Source organism: Palaemon carinicauda, chromosome 19 (genome assembly GCF_036898095.1).
Source record: "Palaemon carinicauda isolate YSFRI2023 chromosome 19, ASM3689809v2, whole genome shotgun sequence".
NCBI classification, from domain to species: Eukaryota; Metazoa; Arthropoda; class Malacostraca; order Decapoda; family Palaemonidae; genus Palaemon; species Palaemon carinicauda.
The window spans coordinates 31,613,588-31,637,714 of record NC_090743.1 but is presented as its reverse complement, the minus strand read 5'-3'; the positions used below and the strand labels follow the sequence as shown (position 1 = coordinate 31,637,714).

Below are 24,127 nucleotides of genomic sequence, written 5' to 3'. Positions count from 1 at the left end.
CTGTCCTTATTAATAGAACACAACAGAACTTGCAAAGCTTCCTTACCAGAATGCATGAAATATCACATGAGGTTAGGCTCAAGATCAATAGAAGAAAGACACAGAGGATGAGAATGGAATATGCAATGGAAGATTTAATATCATGGGAAGGAGAAAGGATTAATGATGTGGAAACATTTAAATATTAGGAACTATGATCTCTAATACAGGATCTTTATAATATTGGCTTGATGAAAAAAAAAAAAAAAAAAAAAAAGACAAATCAGATATTGGATACGTTAACTAAAATTTGGAAATCAAATTGCCTGAAATTACATATAAAAATCAGGTTACATATCAGTTTAGTGAGATCGGTGTTACTTTATGGACATGACTCGTGGTTATAACATTGAAACACTATCCAACAGATTTTGAGCATTTGAGAACAAAGCCCTCAGAAGAGTATTGGGAATCAAATGGCACGACATTATTAGGAATGAAACTATAAGAGAAATTGCTCGAGTGCCATATGTGGATGATATCATGTGAGGGGTAGATGGAGAGGGTTTGGGCATGCTCTTCGCACTCCCCAAGAGAGATTAGTTTACCAAATTTTCAACTGGGCTCCACACGACACTATAAGAGTTGAATGTTTCAAGCCTACATGACTGAGGACTATGAAGCGTGGAGTAGGCGGTGATGAATGGAGAAAGCTCAAGATAGGGATGACTGGCGAAATCTAACCAAGGCTCTTCGCGTCAATAGGCGTAGGAGGAGGAGACGATGATCAATTTCCAAAGGGATAAGAATAAAGTAATAATACCTAGCTATGAAAACCGACGTACGGCTAGAATGCGATAAGAGATATTATCTGAATCAATATTTATCTGTTTTAATGTCACATCAAATACCTACCAATCAATTCCTTGAATAATCACAGTTTTTTTCAGTATACTTTTCTATTTGTGAAAGTTTATATAAATGTTGTTTTAAAAGACTAATATCTCTATTGGCGTAAAATGAAAGAAAACAAATAATTAAAACAATAACTTGAAATACTTAAAAAGTACTTTCAAGCAGGACGTTCAATCTGTAAATAGCTGAATTGGGGTTCAAGAGTTTATTGCAATTATATAATATTACGTTTTTCTAATGTCTTTGCAATATTGTTGGCTTTTTGTACGATACTATTATTTTTAAATGATTACTGGGAATTTCATTAAGAAATTCATCAATCTGCTTCAAGGAATCTTAATATCTATCTATCTATCTATCTATCTATCTATCTATATATATATATATATATATATATATATATATATATATATATATATATATATATATATATATATATATATATATATATATATATATATATATATATATTATCATTATTATTATCATAATATTATTATAACATTGTGATGATGTCTCCCAGATCTGGGCACCAAAAAATATCTTATACTACAGCTCGTGTCTGGGAACCAAACATATAATATAATATATATCACGGGTGGCAAGCTAAACAACCTCTCTAGTTCCAAACTCACCTGTTTGCTTTTACATTAAATATGTTACACTTGGTAATATTAATACCAGAACTTTGAGACAGTTATATAACTCCCAGACAGCAATATATAAAACACTGAATATCCAAAGGTCTCTTGAGTACACTCAAAACTAAACTGGGTAATTATTCTTAAGAACTATTTAAAACCATTACTTACTACGATTCTTTACAGGATACGAACGAGGTTGTAATAAACACTGATGATTGAAATAATACACTATTTACAAAAATAAATATATTCTATATAAATTATAACACTTTGAAAGAATTTACATAAAACAAATAAATCACTCGAAATATTAAGTCTGAACAAAACTTAGATTAATACAAAAATGTTACGATCTGAAAAAATATAGTCACTTGACTTGAAATATTAAATCTGAATAAACCTTAGACTAAGAAAAAAGAAATACTTATAAAAATCATACAATCACTTGTTTCACTTGAAATTAAATGAGAATACAATATCTAAGATTGATACTTAATGAAAATAGATAACCAGATCACGATACAAATACCTTTCACCTTCCTACAGGGCCACTTACAAAACTCTAAGAGAATTTTCATGAAAAACTCTAAGAGAATTTTTATAAAAAACTCACTGTTTACAAAAGCCTGTCACACCAAAATTCTGAGATTTTACCGAGTACTTTAAAAACAATACTCTGAGCAGCGTTTGAGTGTGAAAGGTGGGAGATGACTATGACTTAAGGCTGGAATTCTTTATCTCATCTATGCAACCCTGGGGTCTCCTTTATATGAAAATTAGCTACTTCTAGAAGCTTCCAGGAGATCTGGAAGCGTGGGAGGTTGGCCAAACAGCGATGCCAGAGTTTCCAACTAGATAAAAATGTCAAGAGACGAATCCGGTGTTTTCAGCAACTCTAAGATGCATACCAACCCACCCAGGAGACGACTCTCCCAGCTGGCTCCACCCACCTTTGTCCTCAAAATAAAAAAAAAGGATGAGATTTATCACTAGGTTCCTCCAGAATCTTCCCAAGCACATGCATAAAGAAATTGCTTATTTTCTCACAAACATGATGCAATACCTCATAAAAACAAAAAACATTACATAAGCCCTTGTTCATATCTCGTATGGGTGACATAACACTCTCAAACAGGTTACGTAAGACTTCATAACAAAAATACGTGAAATAAAAAGTAGATTCTTAAAAAATAACGTAAATTTACATATACTGACTTGAATGAGGAATACAATGAAATTAACGATGAAAGTGTTATATAATTTACACAATAAACTTAAATCTACATGAGGGGAACCCATCTTACAGGCTGGTTATTCATCTCGTCAATGCACAAATGAAATTCATAAATAAATCATGAATAAACTATTGTATTTACTCTACACTAGACCAGCTTCGTAAGAATATATATACACTATATATATATATATATATATATATATATATATATATATATATATATATATATATATATATATATATATGTGTGTGTGTGTGTGCGTGTGTATGTATATATAAATATATATATATATATATATATATATATATATATATATATATATATATATATATATATATATATATATGTGTGTGTGTGTGTGTGTGTGCGTGTGTATGTGTATATATATATATATATATATATAGAGAGAGAGAGAGAGAGAGAGAGAGAGAGAGAGAGAGAGAGAGAGAGAGAGAGAGAGAGAGATAGAGAGAGAGAGAGAGAGAGCCTGCCTTGATATCCACTCACCACACAAATCCATTACTTAATGCAAAACAGTAGAGCCATAATGACCATAATGGAGGCTTCATGATTGAGATAATGCACATATAAAACAGTCAAATGATGATGATGGTCAGGAAGGGAGACGCATAGTTAATAAAGGGCGGGAGAAGGAGATCCGATAAGGATATTAATGCATAGGAATATTAAAACGATAGAAATAGAGGTGCCAAGATATGAAAGATATTACCAATATCTGATATCATTAAAAGCTTATTCAGGATATTGAGAGGATATATTATCTCTTACTATCTCTTTCAATATTCTGTGAAGTCCAGTTAATGAATCTATTCTGGAAATTTCATTCAAAAGATTTAATTTCAAAAACACATTATGCTGGCTATTAATTTTAATGTGGCTTATAGGGGTAATTTATCGTAAACTCTACAGTATCTGAAATGTTAGCTTCATATTACAAAAATAACTTTTTTATCATAACTTATTCAACTAATAAAATGTACAATTATATATTTTCTAATTCATCAAAAACCCTATGGTATCTGATATGTTGTTAGCTCTCTATAGCAAAAAAAAAAAAAAAAAAAAAAAAAAAAATTGTTAGCTTTCTATAGCAAAAAAAAAAAAAAAAAAAAACCTAACCTATTCAGCTAATAACGAGATCATCATCATCTCATACGCCAATCGTCTCTATCTTGAGCTTTTAAATCATTGCTTCTCCATTCATCATCCTCTACTCCACGCTTCATAGTCCTCGGTTATGTAGGCCTGGGTCTTCTAACTCTTCTAGGCCCTTGTGGTGCCTAATTGAAAGTTTGATGATCTCTGTTGGGGAGTGTGAAGAGCATGCCCAAACCATCTCCATCTACATCTCACATTATCTCATCCACGTATGGCACTCGAGTTATCTCTCATAGTTTCATTCCTAATCCTGTCCAGCCATTTAACCCCCAATATTCTTCTGAGGGCTTTGTTCTCAAATCTACAAAATCTGTTGGATATTGTTTCATTGTTATACCACGACTCATATCCATAAATTAACACCGATCTCACTAAACTGATATATAGCCCGATTTTTATATGTATTTTCAGGCGATTTGATTTCCAAATTTTAATTAACCTAGCCATTGTCTGATTTGCTTTTTTAAATCTTTCATTAAACTCCAATTCTAAAGATCCTGTATTAGAGATCATAGTTCCTAACATTTAAATGATTCCACCTCATTAATCCTTTCTCCTTCCACAGACATTTCATCTTCCATTGTATATTCCGTTCTCCTGATCTCTGTCTCTCTTCTATTTATCTTGAGCCCAACCACCAGTGATATTTCATGCATTCTGGTAAGCATGCTTTGCAAGTCCTGTGGTGTTCTGCTAATAGGGACAGTGACATCAGCATACTCTAGGCCAGCTAATTTCCTGTTACCAATCCAGTCCAATCATTCTAGGTAGTAGGTTGGCCAGGGCACCAGCCACCCACTGAGATACTACCACTAAAGAGTCATGGAGTCCTTTAACTGGCTCGACAGTACTACATTGGATCCTTCTCTCTGGTTATGGTTCACTTTCCCTTTGCCTACACGTACACCGAATAGTCTGGCCTATGTCCTCATACACGTGACAACACTGAGATTACCAAACAAACAATTCTTCTTCACCCAACGGGTTAACTACTGCACTGTAATTGTTCAGTAGTTACTTTCCTCATGGTAAGGGTAGAAGAGACTCTCTAGCTACAGAAAGCAGCTTTTCTAGGAGGACACTCAAAAATCAAACCATTGTTCTCTAGTCTTGGATAGTGCCATAGCCTCTGTACCATGGTCTTCCACTATCTTGGGTTAGAGTTCTCTTGTTTGAAGCACTCTACTCTATCTAATTTCCCTTCTTGTTTTGTTAAAGTTTTTATAGTTTATATAGAAAATATTTATCTTAATGTTGTTACTGTTCTTAAAATATTTTAATTTTCCTTTGCTCACCGGGCTATTTTCCCTGTTGGGGCCCCTGGGCTTATAACATCCTGCTTTTCCAACTAGGGTTGTAGCTCAGCAAGTAATAATAACAATAATAATAATCCCAAACTGTTCTAGGCATTACAAAATCCATGAGGAGGATAAACAACAGGTGACAATACATTCCTTTCAAGTAGTACTCCACTGTTCACTGGAAATTCGTTTCATAGGACCCACTAACATTAACTTTGCTTTTGCTATGCCCATGAACAGACTTAATAAAATTTACATACTTGAAAGGAACTCCATAATATCGCGGGACTCTCCACAAAAGTGGCAGGTGCACACTATCAAAGGCGTTTTCATAGTCCACAAACGCCATCAAAAGTGGATTTCTATATTCTACACATTGCTGTGCCACATGTCTTATTATGAAAATTTGGTCAGTACAACTTCTACATTTTCTAAATCCTGCTTGTTCATCTCTCCGCTTCTCATCAATTTTTCTCTCTAGTCTTTAGAACGAGCATTCTATATATTTTCAGGACAACTGACTTAAGTATGATGCCTTTGTAATTATTGCAATCATTCAGATCTCCCATTTTGCCATTTTCCCCAACACTCCTAGCTCCCATTCATCAGGTTTTGTCTCTTCACGCCACATTCAACAAAAAAATCTTGTAAGTAATATGGGAGTCACTACATTTTCGCCCAGTATCATCTCAGCAATTATCTATTTTTTGTTTTTTATCAAAAGCCCTATGGCATCTTATATGTTAACTTTATATAGCAAAAACATTTGTATCATAACCCATTCATCTAATAATTTTTTTTCAAGTAATTAGGGTATATCTATTGGAGAATAAGCAATGATCGGTACCAATAAGGTGAGGCGAATCCTTCGTATTAAATTTCGAAACATTCTCATGAATTGTTCGTATTCAACTTCGTACATTTTCCCAAATCCTTCGCACTAAATTTCGTACATATTCACTAATTTCTCGTATTAAATTTCGTACCTTTTTATTATGTATACAATACACTACTTTCCTACCACTTCGGTTGACAGATCGCCAATCAACCTGGAACTGTGACCAAGTTGTGGAATGATCTTCCTAATCGGGTAGTTGAATCAGGAGAACTTCAAATGTTCAAACTTGCAGCAAATGTCTTGACGTTGAACACGCTGACAAGTCTTTTTATAGTCTATTTATCAATTATCTGTTTAATGTTAACGATTATATAAATATTTTATTTTAATTTTTTCATTACTTCTTATATCGTTTATTTATTTCCTTGCTTCCTTTCCTCACTGGGCTATTTTTCCTTGTTGGAGCCCTTGGGCTTATAGCATCTTGCATTTCCAACTAGGGTTTTAGCTTGGCTAGTAATAATGCTAATAATGTCTCTGCCGCTCATCAGGAGCCTTTAAACTTTCTTACTGCATCTTCACCAGGGATTCGAATCGGGAATCACGTTTGAATGACCGCGCATAAAACGTCCACATCTTTACATTCACTATGAAGATGAAGGTCAAAGAAAGAAATTATTATTATCATTATTTTTTTCTCTATCACAGCCTTTCGACTGGGTGGTATCTATAGTGTAGGGTTCCAGGTTGCATCCTGCCTCCTTAGGAATCCATCACTTTTCATATTATGTGCGCCGTTCCTAGGATCACACTCTTCTGCATGAGACCTCGAGCTACATCAGGTTCTAGTTTTTCTAAATACATTTTCAGAAAGAGCAAGCCGAGGTAGATTAATAGTGGCCAAAACTATACCAGGAAGACTAAGGAAGGCACACAGGACATTAATCCACAACGCACCATCATCGATAATGCAGAGACTATTTAATGCGCTGCCAGCTCATCTAAGAAACATAGCAGGAGTGAGCGTAGATGTGTTTAAGAATAAGCTCGATAAATACCTAAGATGCATCCCATACCATCCAAGACAGGAAGATGCAAAATACACCGGAAGATGGATTAGCAACTCTCTGGTGGATATACGAGGTGCCTCATACTGAGGAACCCGGGGGAACCCAAACATAGAATAGGGCAATAAGGTAAGGCAGATATCTTGGGATCGTGCCTAGTGCTCCTATGATTATGGGTACAATTTCCACTGGCATATACCATATCCTTATTTCTATTTTTAGGCCTTGATACTTATCCATTTTTCATTCTCTTTCTCTTCAACTCTGAAGTCCCATGGTACTACGACATCAATGAGTGATACTTTCTTCTTGATTTTGTCAAACAACATTACGTCTAGTTTATTTGTACGTATCACCGTATCTGTTTTGATACCTTAGTCCCAGAGGATCTTTGCCTGATAGTTTTCTATCACTTCCTCGGGTTGGTGCTCGTACCACTTATCACTGCTACGTAGCTGATGTTTCTTGCACAGGCTCCAGTGGAGGGCTTTTGCCACGGAATCATGCCTCTTTTTGTACTGGTTCTGTGCAAGTGCCGGACATTCGCTTGTTATGTGGTTTATGGTTTCATTTTTCGTATTGCAATTCCTACATATGGGAGAGATGTTATTTCCGTCTATCGTTCTTTGAACATATCTGGTTCTTAGGGCCTGATCTTGTGGCGCTGTTATCATTCCTTCAGTTTCCTTCTTGAGCTCTCCCCTTAGTAGCCAATCGCCACGTGTCATCGCTGGCTAGTTCTTTAGTCTGTCTCATGTATTGTCCGTTCATTGGTTTGTTGTGCCAGTCCTGTGTTCTGTTTGTTATTCTCCTGTCTCTGTATATTTCTGGGTCTTCGTCTAGTTTTATCAGTCCTTCTTCCCATGCACTCTTGAGCCACTTGTCTTCACTGGTTTTCAGATATTGCCCCAGAATTCTCGATGTTGACTCGGTTCTCTATACTTGTAATAGTTAGAATAGTAATATTACATGTTTAAAACAAATGACGTAATATGTCATGTTGGTTGGAAGAGCTAACCGTGAGATTTGCTGTAGTCATTCAAATTGTAAGCAGGATGTATACTGCTAAGTTGCCATTCTTTCTTAATGTCAACACATTGTCTCTTCGTGTGAAAGTTTGTGACGTCACCGGATGCAGGTGTCTTCCGATTCCGTCACTTAGCTAAATTAAAGCAAGTATACGATATTTGGGATATCGGTAATTTGTTCAGTTCATATCTAAACTTCACCAGAATTGGTCATGTGGACCAACACAGCTTCCTCCAGTGATGGAGATGTTTAACTCAGTTGTTTATTCACAATAAAACTTAAAAACCATTAAGATGTATTCAGTAAACCATTTAAATACATCTGAAAACAACTCATACTCAAATGTGTGCTTAAGACAGTAGCACACCAATAAATGGTGGCAGCGGTTAAACTCTAAGACAGCGATTAAACTCTAAGAATTAGAGAAATATCTTCAAGACTTCAAAATAAATAGCTGTAAAACCAGAGAATGATCTTCAAGACTTCAAAATAAAAACTGTAATACCTGATAAAGATCTTCAAGAACTCAAAACTATCTACAAGAATCTACAATTTTGACCAAGTCCAACGGAAATGCTAACACCAACATATGTTAGTATACAAATTGAATCTTCAATCAACATCCTAGGAAACCCAAGGACTGGCGTTCAACAATTGCAAAACATATCCAGGAAGAACTACATTCAACAAGAAACTAGAACGAGACATCGCTAACAAAACATCAAGAGAGAGAGAGAGAGAGACGACGAGTCGACTTCATATAAAGCTAAGTACAGAGATTTTGTATTCATTTCAGTTTGGGCAGTGAAGTGTAGTTATCACAAGTCGTTAGTCAATTATTACTGGGGTGAGTGAATTCCTAAACTTTGTTATAAGAAACTCCGAATTCTCATTTAGAATTTTTCTTTCTTTGTGCTAATTCCTTTTTCTTTCATAAACTCTTGGGGGGAAATGTATTGGGATTAGTAACATTGTTGGGGGAATTTTATTATACATATGCGTTTACGCAGTGGGCGTCTGTACTCATATAGATATTTTGATAGGATTGAAAGGGGTCAAAGAGATAGAAAAAAAAAAAATACAGCAGTCATGGCTCCTCCTGTCAGCCCTACCCCTGGACCTAGTGGTGTAGGCCAGGCTAATCCTCCTCCAATTGTGACGCTTGTAAATGCCAGGTCAGCAATCCTTCCTTTTCAAGGCCGTGTCAACGGGTTCTTGCCACAAAATGTGGAGTCATGGATTTCATCCGTTGATGCCCATTTAAATGCCAAACAAATCGTAGATCCTTTTGTACAATTACAAGAAGCTAAAAGTTTTATAGATTTTTCTAAGGGGGATGCGAGTGCGTATTTAAGAGGTGTTTCATTTCAGGAAGCAGTTACTTGGGATGATTTCAAAGTTAGGTTACGCGCGATCTATGGGGGTGAGGAAGCTTTGGATGTAGTGTTAACGTTACGAAATACACTTAATCAAGCCACTATGAATCGGCTTAATGTTGTTGAGAGAGCAGCTCTCATAGCTGATAGGCTTAACGAATATCAGGACATTTTAGGTAATTCCACTTGGGTTACTAACGATAATATCTCCGTGAAAGATTTTTTACGATTAATGTATTTAACTTGCATGACACTTATGTTGCCTGAAGCTTTAGTGCGGTGCTTTGATAAGAAGTTAATGCCTGCAAGTACGGAATTGGATGTCTATAAACAGATAAAGAAACACATGTCCAAGTGTCTAGATCTCGATCCCGTGTTAACTCAAGTTTTTGCTAAGAATGAAACAAAACCACAAACAGTGAACGTAATTAACAATCCAGTAGCGGGAGTGACGTGTTACAACTGCAAACGTCAAGGTCACATAAGCGTAGACTGTAGAACGAAATTTTGTTCAGTTCACAACACAGGATCACATTCTTATAGTCAATGTTACGCGCGTAAGACACAACAATATCCTAGAAATACACAGTCAATTCCACAGTCAGTTCCATATGGAAATAAAAAGAAAAATCCTCATTTTAACAATAAGAAGAAACAACAAAATGTCAATGCAGTTCAGAGTCCGAAACAAACAAACACTTCTTCAAATATCGCTGAGCCTGGGCCGTCAAACCAGACCTCGCAAAGTCAGCCTAATTTTCAGAATGTGCAGAGCAAAGCAAATACCACATAGTTAACTCTAGAGGGGAAGAGAGTGATGTTGGGTCAAGGTCATTTATGTCAACATCAATAGTATTGAATAATCAATTTAATGTTTTATCAGATAATTGTGAGACAATAGATTTTCCTATGAAACACACGGCCGAATTAAGTAAAACAGTGCATGCTCCCGTAGATTTGCAACGAATTCATACAGTAATAAGCCAAAATGAGTTACGGCCAACCTTATATGCTGTAAATTTAGAACACAAATCCTTTACGTTATTTTTTGACTCTGGTCGTCCACGTAATATTATGGATTTGAAGACGCATCATTTGTTGTTTTCGAACTTTCCGATTGAAAAATCAGGAATCAGACTTTCAGGTATAGGAAATAATGAATTGAACGTCATAGGCATAACTCATATTCAGTTCAGAGTCGGTAATCGCACGTTTGCCGATACATTTGTTGTTGTGAAAAACATTAATGTATCCAGCTGTAATTATAGGATACCCATCTATGGGAAATCAAAACATTATCTTAGCTCCTGCAAAGCACGGCGTGTATATCAAAGGGAAATTCTATAAGTCTTCTAATACTTTAAAGTCAGTTTTGGATAAAAAGGAGACGACAAATGTAACCGTAACGTACGTTGAAGAACCAATAACTTGTCTCACTAATAAAGAAATAATATACGCGACCCAGCAGAATTCTCGTTCACCCGTAATATCATCTTGCACGCAATATATCGAACCAAACATACCTTCGAATTTAATAGTGCAAATAAAGAAAACACTACCGGGATCTGAAATATTAATCCTTTCCGATACTTTGAAAACCAACGGATTGTCTGTCACACAAGCTATTTATACAGTAGGCTCACATCAGCAATGTAATATCGAAGTCTGTAATCATTTAAATAACACTTTAGTAATTCACAAAAATCAACATATCTTGGATGTAGAAGTTTATAAACATCGTATTCTTACCGTTGCTGAAATCAATCACTCTCAATCAGTTGCGGATGAATCCCTTTTATGATCTATTAAAAATAAAATCAGTAAGGACATTCAAGACGAAGAAATTCAGCAGAAAATTTTTGAACTTTTAAATAAATATACAGATGTCTTTTCCACTACGGATGGATCCTTAGGAAAAACAGATGTGATCGAGCATCAAATAAGGTTAAAAGACAAACAGAAAATTATATATGTACCCTCGTACAGACTCCCTATGAAATTCCAGAATGAAATAAATGATGAAGTAGGTAAAATGTTAGAGGAAGGAGTCATTAGAAAATCAAATAGCCCTTATAATTTTCCTTTAATAGTTGTACCGAAAAAAGATCGAACATGGCGTATCTGCGTCGACTTTCGTCGTCTAAACGAGGAAACGATCCCTGATCGATTCCCAGTGCCATGTACTGACGATATTTTGTCTTTATTAGGTCAGAATAAATATTTTACCAGTTTGGACTTACTTAAAGGCTTTCACCAGATATCATTAGAAGAAGATAGTATCCCATACACAGCCTTCAGCACAGCCAGGGGACATTATGAATTTTTACGGATGCCTTTTGGTTTACGTTGTGCTCCTATAACATTTACAAGAATGATTAACATAGTGTTTGGAGACTTGTTAGGGGATATATTGCATGCCTATATGGATAATCTTGTAATCTTTTCCAACACCTTAGAAGAACATCTACGTAAGTTAGAACTAGTACTACAGAGATTAAGACAACATAACTTAAGGGTAAAGATTAGTAAGTGTGAATTTTTCAAAACAGAATTAATATATTTGGGTTTCATGGTGTCAAGCCAAGGTCTTAAAGTAGTCCATGATAAGGTGTCGGCTATACGTAATTTTCCCATACCTACTAATGTCAAGGGAATACAGCAATTTCTGGGTTGTAGTGGATATTACAGGCGTTTTATACGCAACTATTCAATAATAGCCGCTCCTTTAACTGATCTTACGAAGAAGGGCGTAGATTTCATATGGTCTGAGCAACATCAACAGGCGTTTAATACTTTGAAAGATGAACTGTGTAGTTCTCCTATCTTAAAATTTCCTGACTTCGGTAAGGAATTCTTCATTGCAACAGACGCCTCAGACTTAGGAGTAGGAGGGGTATTGCTTCAGCAATATGATAAACAGTTTTTCCCGATAGCTTTCTATTCTCGAAAATTGAGAACTTCCGAAAGTAAGTATGCAGTAATAGACAAGGAAGGACTAGCTATTGTTAATTCGCTAGTGCATTTTAAGTTCATAATTTACGGTTATCCCGTTAAGGTTCTTACTGACCATAAACCACTAACAGAGTTCTTTAAAGGCTTCAATCACAGCCCTAAACGAACTCGGTAGCATTTAATCATTCAAGATTTTGGCGCAAGAATCGGGTATTTACCTGGGAAAGCAAATATCATTGCGGATGCATTATCACGCAACCCCGTGTCATCTTGTACGGAGTCTTTAGCTGAATTAATAGATATATCAACATCCATGCCTATTGTAAAAACAATATCTGAACAAGAAGATTTAGGCTGGAGTGCTGAGTTGTTACAGACTGAGCAAAGAAAAGATCAGAAAATAGAAACAATTATAAATGCTTTGAAAGGCAATCATAAAGAAAAGGAATATATAAAGTATAAGCAGCAGAATTATGTAATCAAAGATAATATTCTGTGTAGGACTGTGACAAGGAAAACCCGCAATACACCACATGTAACTAACGACCAGGTAGTAGTACCAAACTCACTTGTTTCCACTGTCCTGAATTGGTTGCATTCAAATCCATTACATGGACACCCTGGGTTCTCATTAATGTCACAGAAAGCCAAATCATTGTTTTATTGGCATACAATGCTTACAGATATAAAAAGACACATAGCTAATTGTCGCACATGTCAGGAAAACAAAGGGCATACGAAAACACCTGTCAGCCTAGGAGCTTATCCTGTTCCCAATCAACCCTTTGAAAGAATACATTTAGATTTGTTAACAGGATTTTAAGAGTCAGACAGAGGAAATAAGCACCTCTTAGTAATTATAGATGCTTTAACTCGATATACAGAACTAATAGCGCTTAAAACTAAAACTGCGATTGAATGCGCTAGGAAGTTTTACGAGTGTTACATTTGTAAACATGGAATTCCACACATGATAATCTCAGACTCGGGTGGTGAATTTAATAATCACTTTCTTACCTCATTGTGTGAATTCCTCAACATAAAGAAGATCAATACCATGATATATCACCCAGAGTCGAATGGGCTAGTGGAAAGAGCAAATAGGAAGATATTAAATATATTGAGGGTAACACTGGGGGGATCAGACCCCAACTGGGATATTGCAATACCGGCGGCACTGAGTACTCTGAATCATTCATATCATATATCAATTAAAATGTCACCGCATGAAGCATTGTATGGTACCCCAGTTAGAACACCTTTCCATGTATTAACGCCTATAACTAATCTATCAAATCCTTTAAAAGAATGTATAAATGCAAGTATAAGTCGATATGATATCCTTCGAAAGAATTTAGAAGAATCACAAATCATAATGAAAAGGAATCATGATAAAATAGCGAAACCAACTAAAACATATACCGTGGGTGATAACATCTATATTCAAATCAATGTCAGAAAAGGGCTCAACTATAAACTAACACCTAAGTTTGAAGGCCCATTTAACATTTTGGAAACATTAACGGCCAATAGGTTTAGAATTCAAAACGTAGCCCAACCCACGGATGAGAGAATAGTACCATTGTCTCACATAAGAAATTAAAAAGAAAAGAGAGGAAAAGAAGTGAGGAAAAATTTTATTTTGTGACTAAAAGTTTTCTTTTTAATACAGGAGTAATTACATATATTTTTTCTCGTTACAGGTTTCCAAGATGAATTTTTTGTTGTTGGGAGTGATATTGTTCGCTCAGACATTTTTTTCGTATGGGATGAGTTCTAAGACTAAGAATATATATTTTAAATATGGCAATATAGTTGAAAGACAAGAAGACATTTTTATTACATCAACCAACGTAATTGTCGAAGTGCATATGCAAGCAATTTTTCTTCAAGAGAATGATGTCACTAGCTTAAGATCCGCCATTTCAAGGTTTTCTGCATCATTGGATGAGTTGCATAGGAGACATTTTCATTTGACTACTAAGAGTTTGCTTGGATCAACATTAAAAGTTGCAGAGATGCTATCTGATGACTTGAAAAATAAGACTGGAGAGACAGGATCTTTGGCTTATGACCTTTTGATGTGGACTGTAGGACACGAACATAAAGAAAGACGGAATCCATTCATTTATGCTGCATTAAGCATCTTTGGGTCTGTTGCAAGTTTAGGTTTAGGACTTTCCAATCGTCTTAAAATTAGTAATCAAAATAAGAAAATTGAGTTCTTGACTCATAAAGATGAATTGATTATGTCAGAACTAAGGGATCAGTTAGCTTCAATCAATAAAATTATGGATTTGTTAAATGAACATTCAGATAATATCGTTCAAATTATGGAAGTACAGGATTTGTTAGCAACATTAACGTATTATGATTCAAAGATAGATCACATACATAACAGAATTGCACATTTCATTGAGAAATCTAAGGATTATGTAGAAGCTATCACGTTAGCAACTAAAGGTGTATTGTCGCCCCATTTGTTGCCTATACGTTACTTAAAATTAGTTCTGGAGAACGGAAGGGATAAACTAGGCTATGTTCCTTTGTTAGACGAACATAGGTTAGAATTTTATTACAGCCTAATTACAGTAAACGTAGATAATAACAAGATTAGGATTACAATTCCCTTTGATTCTTCTGATGCCTGGCAATCTTACAGGATATCACCATTTCCGACTTTCATGACGAATCACTCAAATCCAGTAATATCCAGTTTGACAGGACACGTATTGATTTCCCCAGACAAGGAAACATATACGGTCATTAAAGACTTAAATCAATTAACTCACTGTTCAGACGCAATGGATAGAAAAATATGTACAGCTGACTCATTTGAATTCCGTAAAAACTTGATGGATTCATGCGAGTTAGGTATAGTGCTAGACGGTGCTCTCTCCCATACAAGTGAAAATTGTCTGGATAAGCTTTATCCCTTTGACAATAAAGAATTCAATTGCAGACTAAATAATGGCTCGTGGATACGATACGACAAGGACGGCTTCAATGTATCATGCCCTGACGGATCCACATCCTTCAATCACATCTTCGTCGCAGCAGATGGCTGTATCGGGACTTCCCCGAATTCCATGGTGACTGGTCTACGGACAATCATCAGAGAACGAGCTTACTTCGCGAACTTCACGTGGACCTCTACAATGCCCGCACTTCCTCTCCCCTACAACGGAAGTGTGGCAAAGCGGTTGATGAAACTTACCGAAAAGGACCACCTGTCACCGACTTACAAAGAGATTCTTCACCCTATATTACTGGCTAGTTGGTTTGTAACGGTGATAATTTTTATCGCCGTGAACATCCTTGTTTGGCGTAGGTTACGGCACAGCAAGCAGCTACAAAGGAACGAGTTGAATAGCCCTGACAATACCCCCTACTTGATCCAGTTCAAAGCTGTATGAGTGGCCACCTCATTCGCTAAGGGAGTAATTTGTCAGGAAGATGTTTGTATGAAAAGCTGATTAGTACGCTAGTAATATGTAATTAAAGAAATTCTCTACATTTGCATTGTTAAAAATACATTTAAAATAACATTTAAAAAAATAAATAAAATAAAAAAGGATATAAATAATTTTTTTCTCTCGGCATCTAATAAAAATATATAAGCCGGAATGTTAAAAAAGAAAAGAGAAAAAAAAAATATAAGATATATAACAGAATCTATGGGCATCTAATAAAATGTATCAGCCCTATATATAAATATATATATATATATATATATGTACGAAACCGTGGTACGTGTACGTACCAGGAATTCGTATTTGTGCACTAAAAATTGAGTATCTTTTTTCTGACAAAGGTAACAATTATTCTTTATCAAGTTACCGAATCATTTGTAAGTCAGAATTTATTTTGTTTTTTGGTACCATGTAATCATTTGCTAGCAATGTACCATATATATGATCTTGGTTTTATCATGCATTTTTCTTTTTGCTTTGGTAATATCTTTTTTGTATGCATTATTGTTATTATTTTTTGATGTGCCTATTTGGACATTCGTCCTCAGTTGGATATAGCTAATGTTAAACAAAGAATAATACGTATGTCCAGTCACACCTAGTAACCATGTTTCGGCTTGTTGTTAAATTTTTGTAAAAAAAAAAAAAATTGAGATAGCTGGCCGAGCTAATGTAATAGTTAGAATAGTAATATTACATGTTTAAAACAAATGACGTAATATGTCATGTTGGTTGGAAGAGCTAACCGTGAGATTTGCTGTAGTCATTCAAATTGTAAGCAGGATGTATACTGCTAAGTTGCCATTCTTTCTTAATGTCAACACATTGTCTCTTCGTGTGAAAGTTTGTGACGTCACCGGATGCAGGTGTCTTCCGATTCCGTCACTTAGCTAAATTAAAGCAAGTATACGATATTTGGGATATCGGTAATTTGTTCAGTTCATATCTAAACTTCACCAGAATTGGTCATGTGGACCAACACAGCTTCCTCCAGTGATGGAGATGTTTAACTCAGTTGTTTATTCACAATAAAACTTAAAAACCATTAAGATGTATTCAGTAAACCATTTAAATACATCTGAAACAACTCATACTCAAATGTGTGCTTAAGACAGTAGCACACCAATATACTTAGTGGTCCTCTCCCTCCTTACTTTCGTGTTATGTATAGTCTGTCTGTATTTGCTCTTGGGTGTAGTTCTTTGTGTGTTGTCATATGTTTCCTAGTTTTCTGGTCTATGCTGCGAAGTTCTGCCTCCGTCCATTCAACTATTCCTGCGCTGTATCTGATTACTGGCACTGCCCATGTGATTAAGGCTTTTATCATATTTCCGGTATTGAGTTTTGACTTGAGTATAGCCTTGAGTCTGCGTATATACTTTCCTGATTGTGTCCTTCATCTCTTAGTGTTTTATATCCCCTCCTTCCATTATTACCAGGTATTTATATCCCGTCTTTATCTATGTGTTTGATGTTGCTCCTATCTGGTAGTTTTATCCCTTCAGACTCTGTTACTTTGCCCTTTTGTATGTTGACTAAGGTACATTTTTCTATTCCAACTCCATCCTGATGTCCCCAGATACAATCCTTACAGTCGGGATCAAGGTATCTTTTTCCTTGATGTTCTTACCATACAGGTTGATGTCTTCCATGAACATCAGATTATTATTATTATTATTATTATTATTATTATTAGCTTTGTTGAAGGTAGTATGTTAGCCAAGACACCAGACCCCCATTGAGATACTACCGCTAGAGAATTATTGGGTCTTTTGACTGGCCGGACAGTACTACATTGGATCCCTTTCTGGTTACAGCTCAGTTAATTTTTACCGATACATACAAAGAATAGTCTGGCCTATTCTTTACACATTCTCCTCTTTCTTCATACACTTGACAAGACAACTTTGAAATTACCAAACAATTCTTCTTCTCTCAAGAGGTTACCTACTGCATTGAAATTGTTCAGTGGTTACTTTCCTCTTGGTAAAGGTAGAAGAGACTCTTCAGCTATGGAAAGCAGGTCTTCTAGGAGAAGGACACTCCAAAATCAAACCATAGTTCTCTAGTCTTGAGTAGTGCCATAGCCTCTGTACCATGGTCTTCCACTGTCTTGGGTTAAAGTTCTCTTGCTTCAGGGTACACTCGGGCACACTATTCTATCTTGTTTCTTTTCCTCTTGTTATTTTGAAGTTTTTATCCTCTTGTTAGTTTCAATTTTTTTATAGTTTATGTATGAAAGATTTATTCTAATGTCATTTTTGTTCTTAAACTTCTCTTGTAGTTTTTCCTTATTTCCTTTTCTCACTGGGCTATTTTTCTGTTGGAGCCCTCTGGCTTATAGCATCCTGCTTTTCCAATTAGGGTTGTAGCTTAGCAAATAATAAAAATAATAATAATAATAATATTGCGATGCTACTGCTATATATGACGGTAGCTCCCTGGAAGACAAATTGGCTGAATGTAGAAGACTGTTATCCTGAATTTGGCGAAAAAAATACGCCCTTAAATTTTGAAAGTTTTAAAAGAGCCTAGTTGAAATTAGTAGTACTACAAAATCACAACATCTGTTCAGTACTAAATAGAAAAATAGCCATTACAAAATAGGAGACAGTAAAAGTAATGATAAATTTACAAGGGACATACGAGTCATCCATCACGAGTTCATAATAAATAAAGAAACTAAATGTTATCCCTAGTACTTAGGGCAAAATTGGAAAACAATGGTGAATGAAATATGAACAAGAGGATTCCCACATTTTAAATGTGACGTTCATCCAATATACGGGTAACTCTAAGGCAGGTAGAGATTTTCATACGGTTAACCGTAGATACATTATTCATGAATCGCAGCTGGATTCCAGAAATAAAAACAACGGAAAAAGGTAAAATATTATTTGATATACACTGTACCCCTTTCTATTCTAAGCTCAACTATTTACTGCATCAATAAAGGATAGGACTTTTTCTTTTGGTATTATTATTATTATTATCATTATTATTATTATTATTATTATCAATTGCTAAGCTACAGCCCTAGTTGGAAAAGCAGAATGCTATAAGCCCTAGGGCTCCAACAGGGAAAATAGCCCAGTGAGGAAAGGAAATGTGGAAACTATAAGAGAAGTAAACTAATTTCTCAAAATCCTGTATTCCAAAAAAAGGTTAAAAACAATACAAAATCAAATAAAAATTTTTAAAAGAAAACGTAACTCTAAAAACTACCATTTTATCAACGAAGGAACATAAAGCAGTTCTAAGCTCAAAGAACTTATATAGATTTATTGTTACAAAAACAACACCTTCTTCCATCACTTTTAGTAAGACAGATTCCCAGTTCTGTTGACCTCCTGTCATCAGGAGTTCCATAAATACTGCTTATAAAGTTGTCTTTAAGATATATCACTGATCTAAAAACCAGGGGTAAATACTAAGATGTTTACAAACGACAAGGAATAATTAGAAAAGAAAAAGTAATATTAATAAATTAAGATATGAAAGGGAAAATTTTAAACAAAGAGAATTAGAAAAAGAAACATTTGTAATAAAAACTTGAGGAAGCAAAGATGATAAAACAGCACTAAATATGACTAATACAAATACTATTAATCTGAACCTATGTGACGGTAATTTAAGGTTGTCGTAGAGCTTTTAAATGAAAAAAAATGTATTTACAAGAGAAAAAAATATAATCAAACAAAAATTTCTATAAGAATGAAAAATAAAATGGATATATAACAAACGGTTAAGTATAGTGAAGCACTTAAAACGAACATAATGCGATCAAGATATAACCAAGAACATTAAATAAGCAATTCATACAACACCATTGAAATGTCTGTTTATAATTTTAATTAAATGAATGACGATGGTCTTTTGTACTTCAGCTGGTATAAATATGGGAAATATAAAACTAAAAAACATGAAAAAAAGCTTATTATTACTTCCCTGATGGAAATGTCTTCAACAAACCCACTAAAGACTTTATACGAATAATAAATAACATTTGAAAACTGGCAAAAAAAAAAAAAAAAAAAAAAAAAAAAAAATATAGGACTTGTAGTATTTGTTTACAATTTTACTTTTAGGGTTAAAACATAGAAGTGAAAAACAGGACTTCAATCCTATATTATAGGTAGTAGGTTGGCCAGGGCACCAGCCAACCGTTGAGATACTACTGTACCACTAGAGGATTATGGGGTCCTTTGATTGGCTAGACAGTATTACATTGATCCTTCTCTCTGGTTACTGCTCATTTTCCCTTTGCCTACACATACACGGAATAGTCTGACCTATTTTTTACATATTCTCCTCTTTCCTCATACACCTGACAACACTGAGATTACCAAACAATTCTTCTTCATCCAAGGGGTTAACTACTGTAATGTAATTGTTTAGTGGTTACTTTCCTCTCGGTAAGGGTAGAAGAGACTCTTTAGCTATAGTAAGCCGCTCTTCTAGAAGGACACTCCAAAATCAAACCATTGTTCTCTAGTCTTGTGCAGTGCCATAGCTTCTTTACCATGGTCTTCCACTGTTTTGTGTTAGAGTTCTCTTGCTTGAGAGTACACTCGGGCACACTATTCTATCTTATTTCTTTTCCTGCTATTTTGTTAAAGTTTTTACAGTTTATATAGGAAATATTTATTTCAATGTTTTTACTGTTCTTGAAATATTTTATTTTTCCTTGTTTCCTTTCCTCAGTAGGCTAACTTCCCTGTTGGAGTCCCTGGGCTTATAGCATCCTGCTTTTCCAATTAGGGTTGTGGCTTAACAATTATTAATAATAATATAAACATTCCATCACTTTTAAAGAACTCCCTTCCCCATCAACAAGTTTACTGTTCGAATAATAGAAAATAAACAGACTATAATCGGTTCCGCTAAAATCCGATATGTCAAAAAAAAAAAAAGAAAAAACAGTTTTGGATGGGATAAACTACAAGCAATCATCATCGGTATAATGTAAGTAACGTATGTAACTATTCTAATAATCAATACAATTTTTTTATGATTTTCTAACCGTTTCAGTTGTGTCTCAAACGGCTTCCCAACAGGAGGGAAAAAAAAAAAACTGCGCCATTAAGTGACGATGAGATATTTATAAGAAAAAAAAAATCATGAAAAACACATGTCACGTACTGAAATCACGAAAAAATTACTTCTCTATGATATTCTAGAAAAGGAAAGATAACTTTGAAGCAATTACAGATAAAGGGCAAAATAATAAGGGAAGCCAGTTATTGTGGTAAGTCTATATAAAGGAAAATCATGGGTATATCTAGTAGGAAATAAGGGAAGAATATACAGTAATTGAATGTAATAATGACATACATTGTGAAGCAAACATCTTTGTCGTGAAAATTACCAGAAAAAAAAATCTAAAGGAAAAGGCAAGAAGGAAAAATAATAACCAACTGAAAAACAAATAAAATAGAAACACAAACATACAAATATATGAAAGGAAAACCACTGACGCACGATGAGATGTGGCATTAGAAGACGCATAAAAACACTACTTGACATAAGCCAAGTATCTTATACGATTTTCTTATTGCCTGAATACATGTAAGGGAACTACTTCTTCCCCAACGTTATCCATACATTAAGGGGTCGGTTGCCTCATGCGCCCTCTCCAAAGACTTCTATCAAAGGCATCCTCTTCCACTAAACCTCTTATCTCTATATCGTCCTTCACCTTATCTCGCCATTGAATTCTCTGCCTCCCTTTCGATCTTCTCCCCCCACAGGTTCCTCCCAAGCCCTCCTCACTCTCTCTCCACCATCCATCCTTAACACGTTTAGAGGTTTAAAGGCCTCTCATTGAATGGCAGATGCAAGGGACAGGGATATTGCCCTATCAAGCAGGCCAATGCTCTAAAGACTGACCAAATATACTATATGATCAGCACCCAAGCCTCCTCTCCATCCAAACTGGGACCAAGGAGGGCCAGACAACGGCTGCTGATGACTCAGCAGATAGACCTAGAGGCTTCCCCAAACACCCCCATCCTTAGTCCATAAGGATGGTGAGGTTGTAGCAACCAAAGGAACTGACAAGTTTGAGCGGGACTCGAACCTCAGTCTGGCGTTCAGCAGGCAGGGACGTTACCACATCGGGCACCACACCATCTCAGTCGTGACACTCTTATCAGCTCGGTAATCTTTACCACACCTGCCATTCTACTTATTCATCATTTTCCAATCTTTCAAACAATACTTCAATAATCCACCTTAGCATTCTAATGTAAGGGAACATACACATAATTTGCACCAGGTCATTTGCTCGTTACGGCATTGAGAGCTAACATACTAACTAGACGAGCATTTGCGTGGGAAGGAAAAGTGGTAAAACCCTTTCCATGTGTTAGCTATCACGGCAAAAGACAATAAACGTAGCGTGAGATAGCAGTGGACCAGGGACTTCCCTTGTAAAGTTACAAATAACCCTTTGCTCTCTTATCGAAGATACCTAACATGCGATTACACAATATCCAAGGGAAATGAAAGGTTGGTAATATTGATTCTGGTACAGAGAGTTTTAGATAGGTTTAGATATACCAATTTTAAACGTGAAACGACAGCAACCAATGGTATAAACTCGTCAAAATCAAAGAGTAAAAACGATTAACTACGTATGTGTAAGAAGATTACATAAAAAAGTAATAAAGTGTGAATATGTAAGAAGATAAAAAAAAATAAGTACGTACGAATATGTAAGCAGAATAAAAAGATACGAATGTACGATTACGTAAGAAGATTAAAAAATAAGTACTTACGAACATGTAAGAAGACTACAACAAATGTGTAAGAAGATTAAAAAAATAATTATGTAAATATTAAGAAAATAATTATGTACAGATGTATATGATTTAAAAAGCAAGTACGTACGAATATGTAAAAAGAAAAAAAAAATAATTACGTACGAATATGTAAGATTTAAAAACAAATACGTAAGAATATGTAAAAAGATAAAAAAAAATAATTAAGTACAAACATGTAAGAAGATTAAAAATAATTAAGAACGAACATGTAAGAAGATTAAAAATAATCAGGTACAATTATATAACATTATTAAAAATAGCACCATTATATCATCCTCAAAATCAATCACTACATGGCATTTTACGACAGAGGAAACAGAAAAGAGAGCAAGAAAAAGAAGCAGAAAAGTAATGATTTTCTATCAACATTTTATATTTATATTTTCTATGAAAAAAATTGAATCTTCAAATCCTTCTTACATACAAAAGTATAAAAAATATTTAATAACAATCTTCATCAGAACTTTTTGCTTTGTAAAAAGTGGAAGGCATATAATACTCCGAGTTGTCTCGACTAATGCACTGCAATATCGTACATTGCACGATTTTATATGCACGCCGAATGCAATTAAGTTTACGTAATATATTCAATGTGAATGCAAGGGCTTAAACTTTAATTTCTTCGAGAAGGAATTATTTTTTCAATCATTGAAAAAAAGCTTAGTCTTTATCCTTTTTATAATTTTAATTACTGAAAAAACAGCTTATTTATTATATGTTCTTTATTCCTATGTAGACAAATCAACTAGCTTCTCCGTCACCAGCTATAAGACTTAAAAAGCACTAATATGTTTATCATTATCATAAATGATTAATGTCTTTATTCTACTAATAAGGAAAGGCTTAAACGGGTGCCATTATCTGTTGTAAAATATAAGCAATAAGCACGGTGCGAGGTTTAAACAAGATAATGTTATGCAAATCAATCAACAAACTAGTTTTAGAAGGAATGAGGCTTCCCGAGTATTTCGACAAATGTCTGAAGGTCGAAAATCACAGTTCTAATCATAGGAAAACAACACAAATGCGCAGTGTTCGTTACACCCCATTTTGATAATACTGAAGGAACTGACAACTTGCCAATGAAACCGACCACTGCTTTGATTTTTCACTAAAGTAGCGCCAACTCTGTTATGTTACTGACCACTAATACAACAATAGGATTAATTTCATACACATTACATAAAGCGATGCTGAAATGTTCCTTTGCTTCAAAGCAGTAAAGGTTTAAAGGCCACTCATGAATGGCAGAGACAAGGGACTTTGGCATTGCCCTATCAAGCAGGGCAAGCAGATAGACCTATACGCTCCC

The 24,127-nt window shown here is 35.0% G+C and overlaps 1 pseudogene; it reads right to left on the bottom strand.

Moving 5' to 3' along the window:
* The window catches only part of LOC137658939 (chaperone protein DnaJ-like), a 155,477-nt pseudogene that overhangs the window by 118,143 nt on the left and 13,207 nt on the right, over nt 1-24,127 (bottom strand).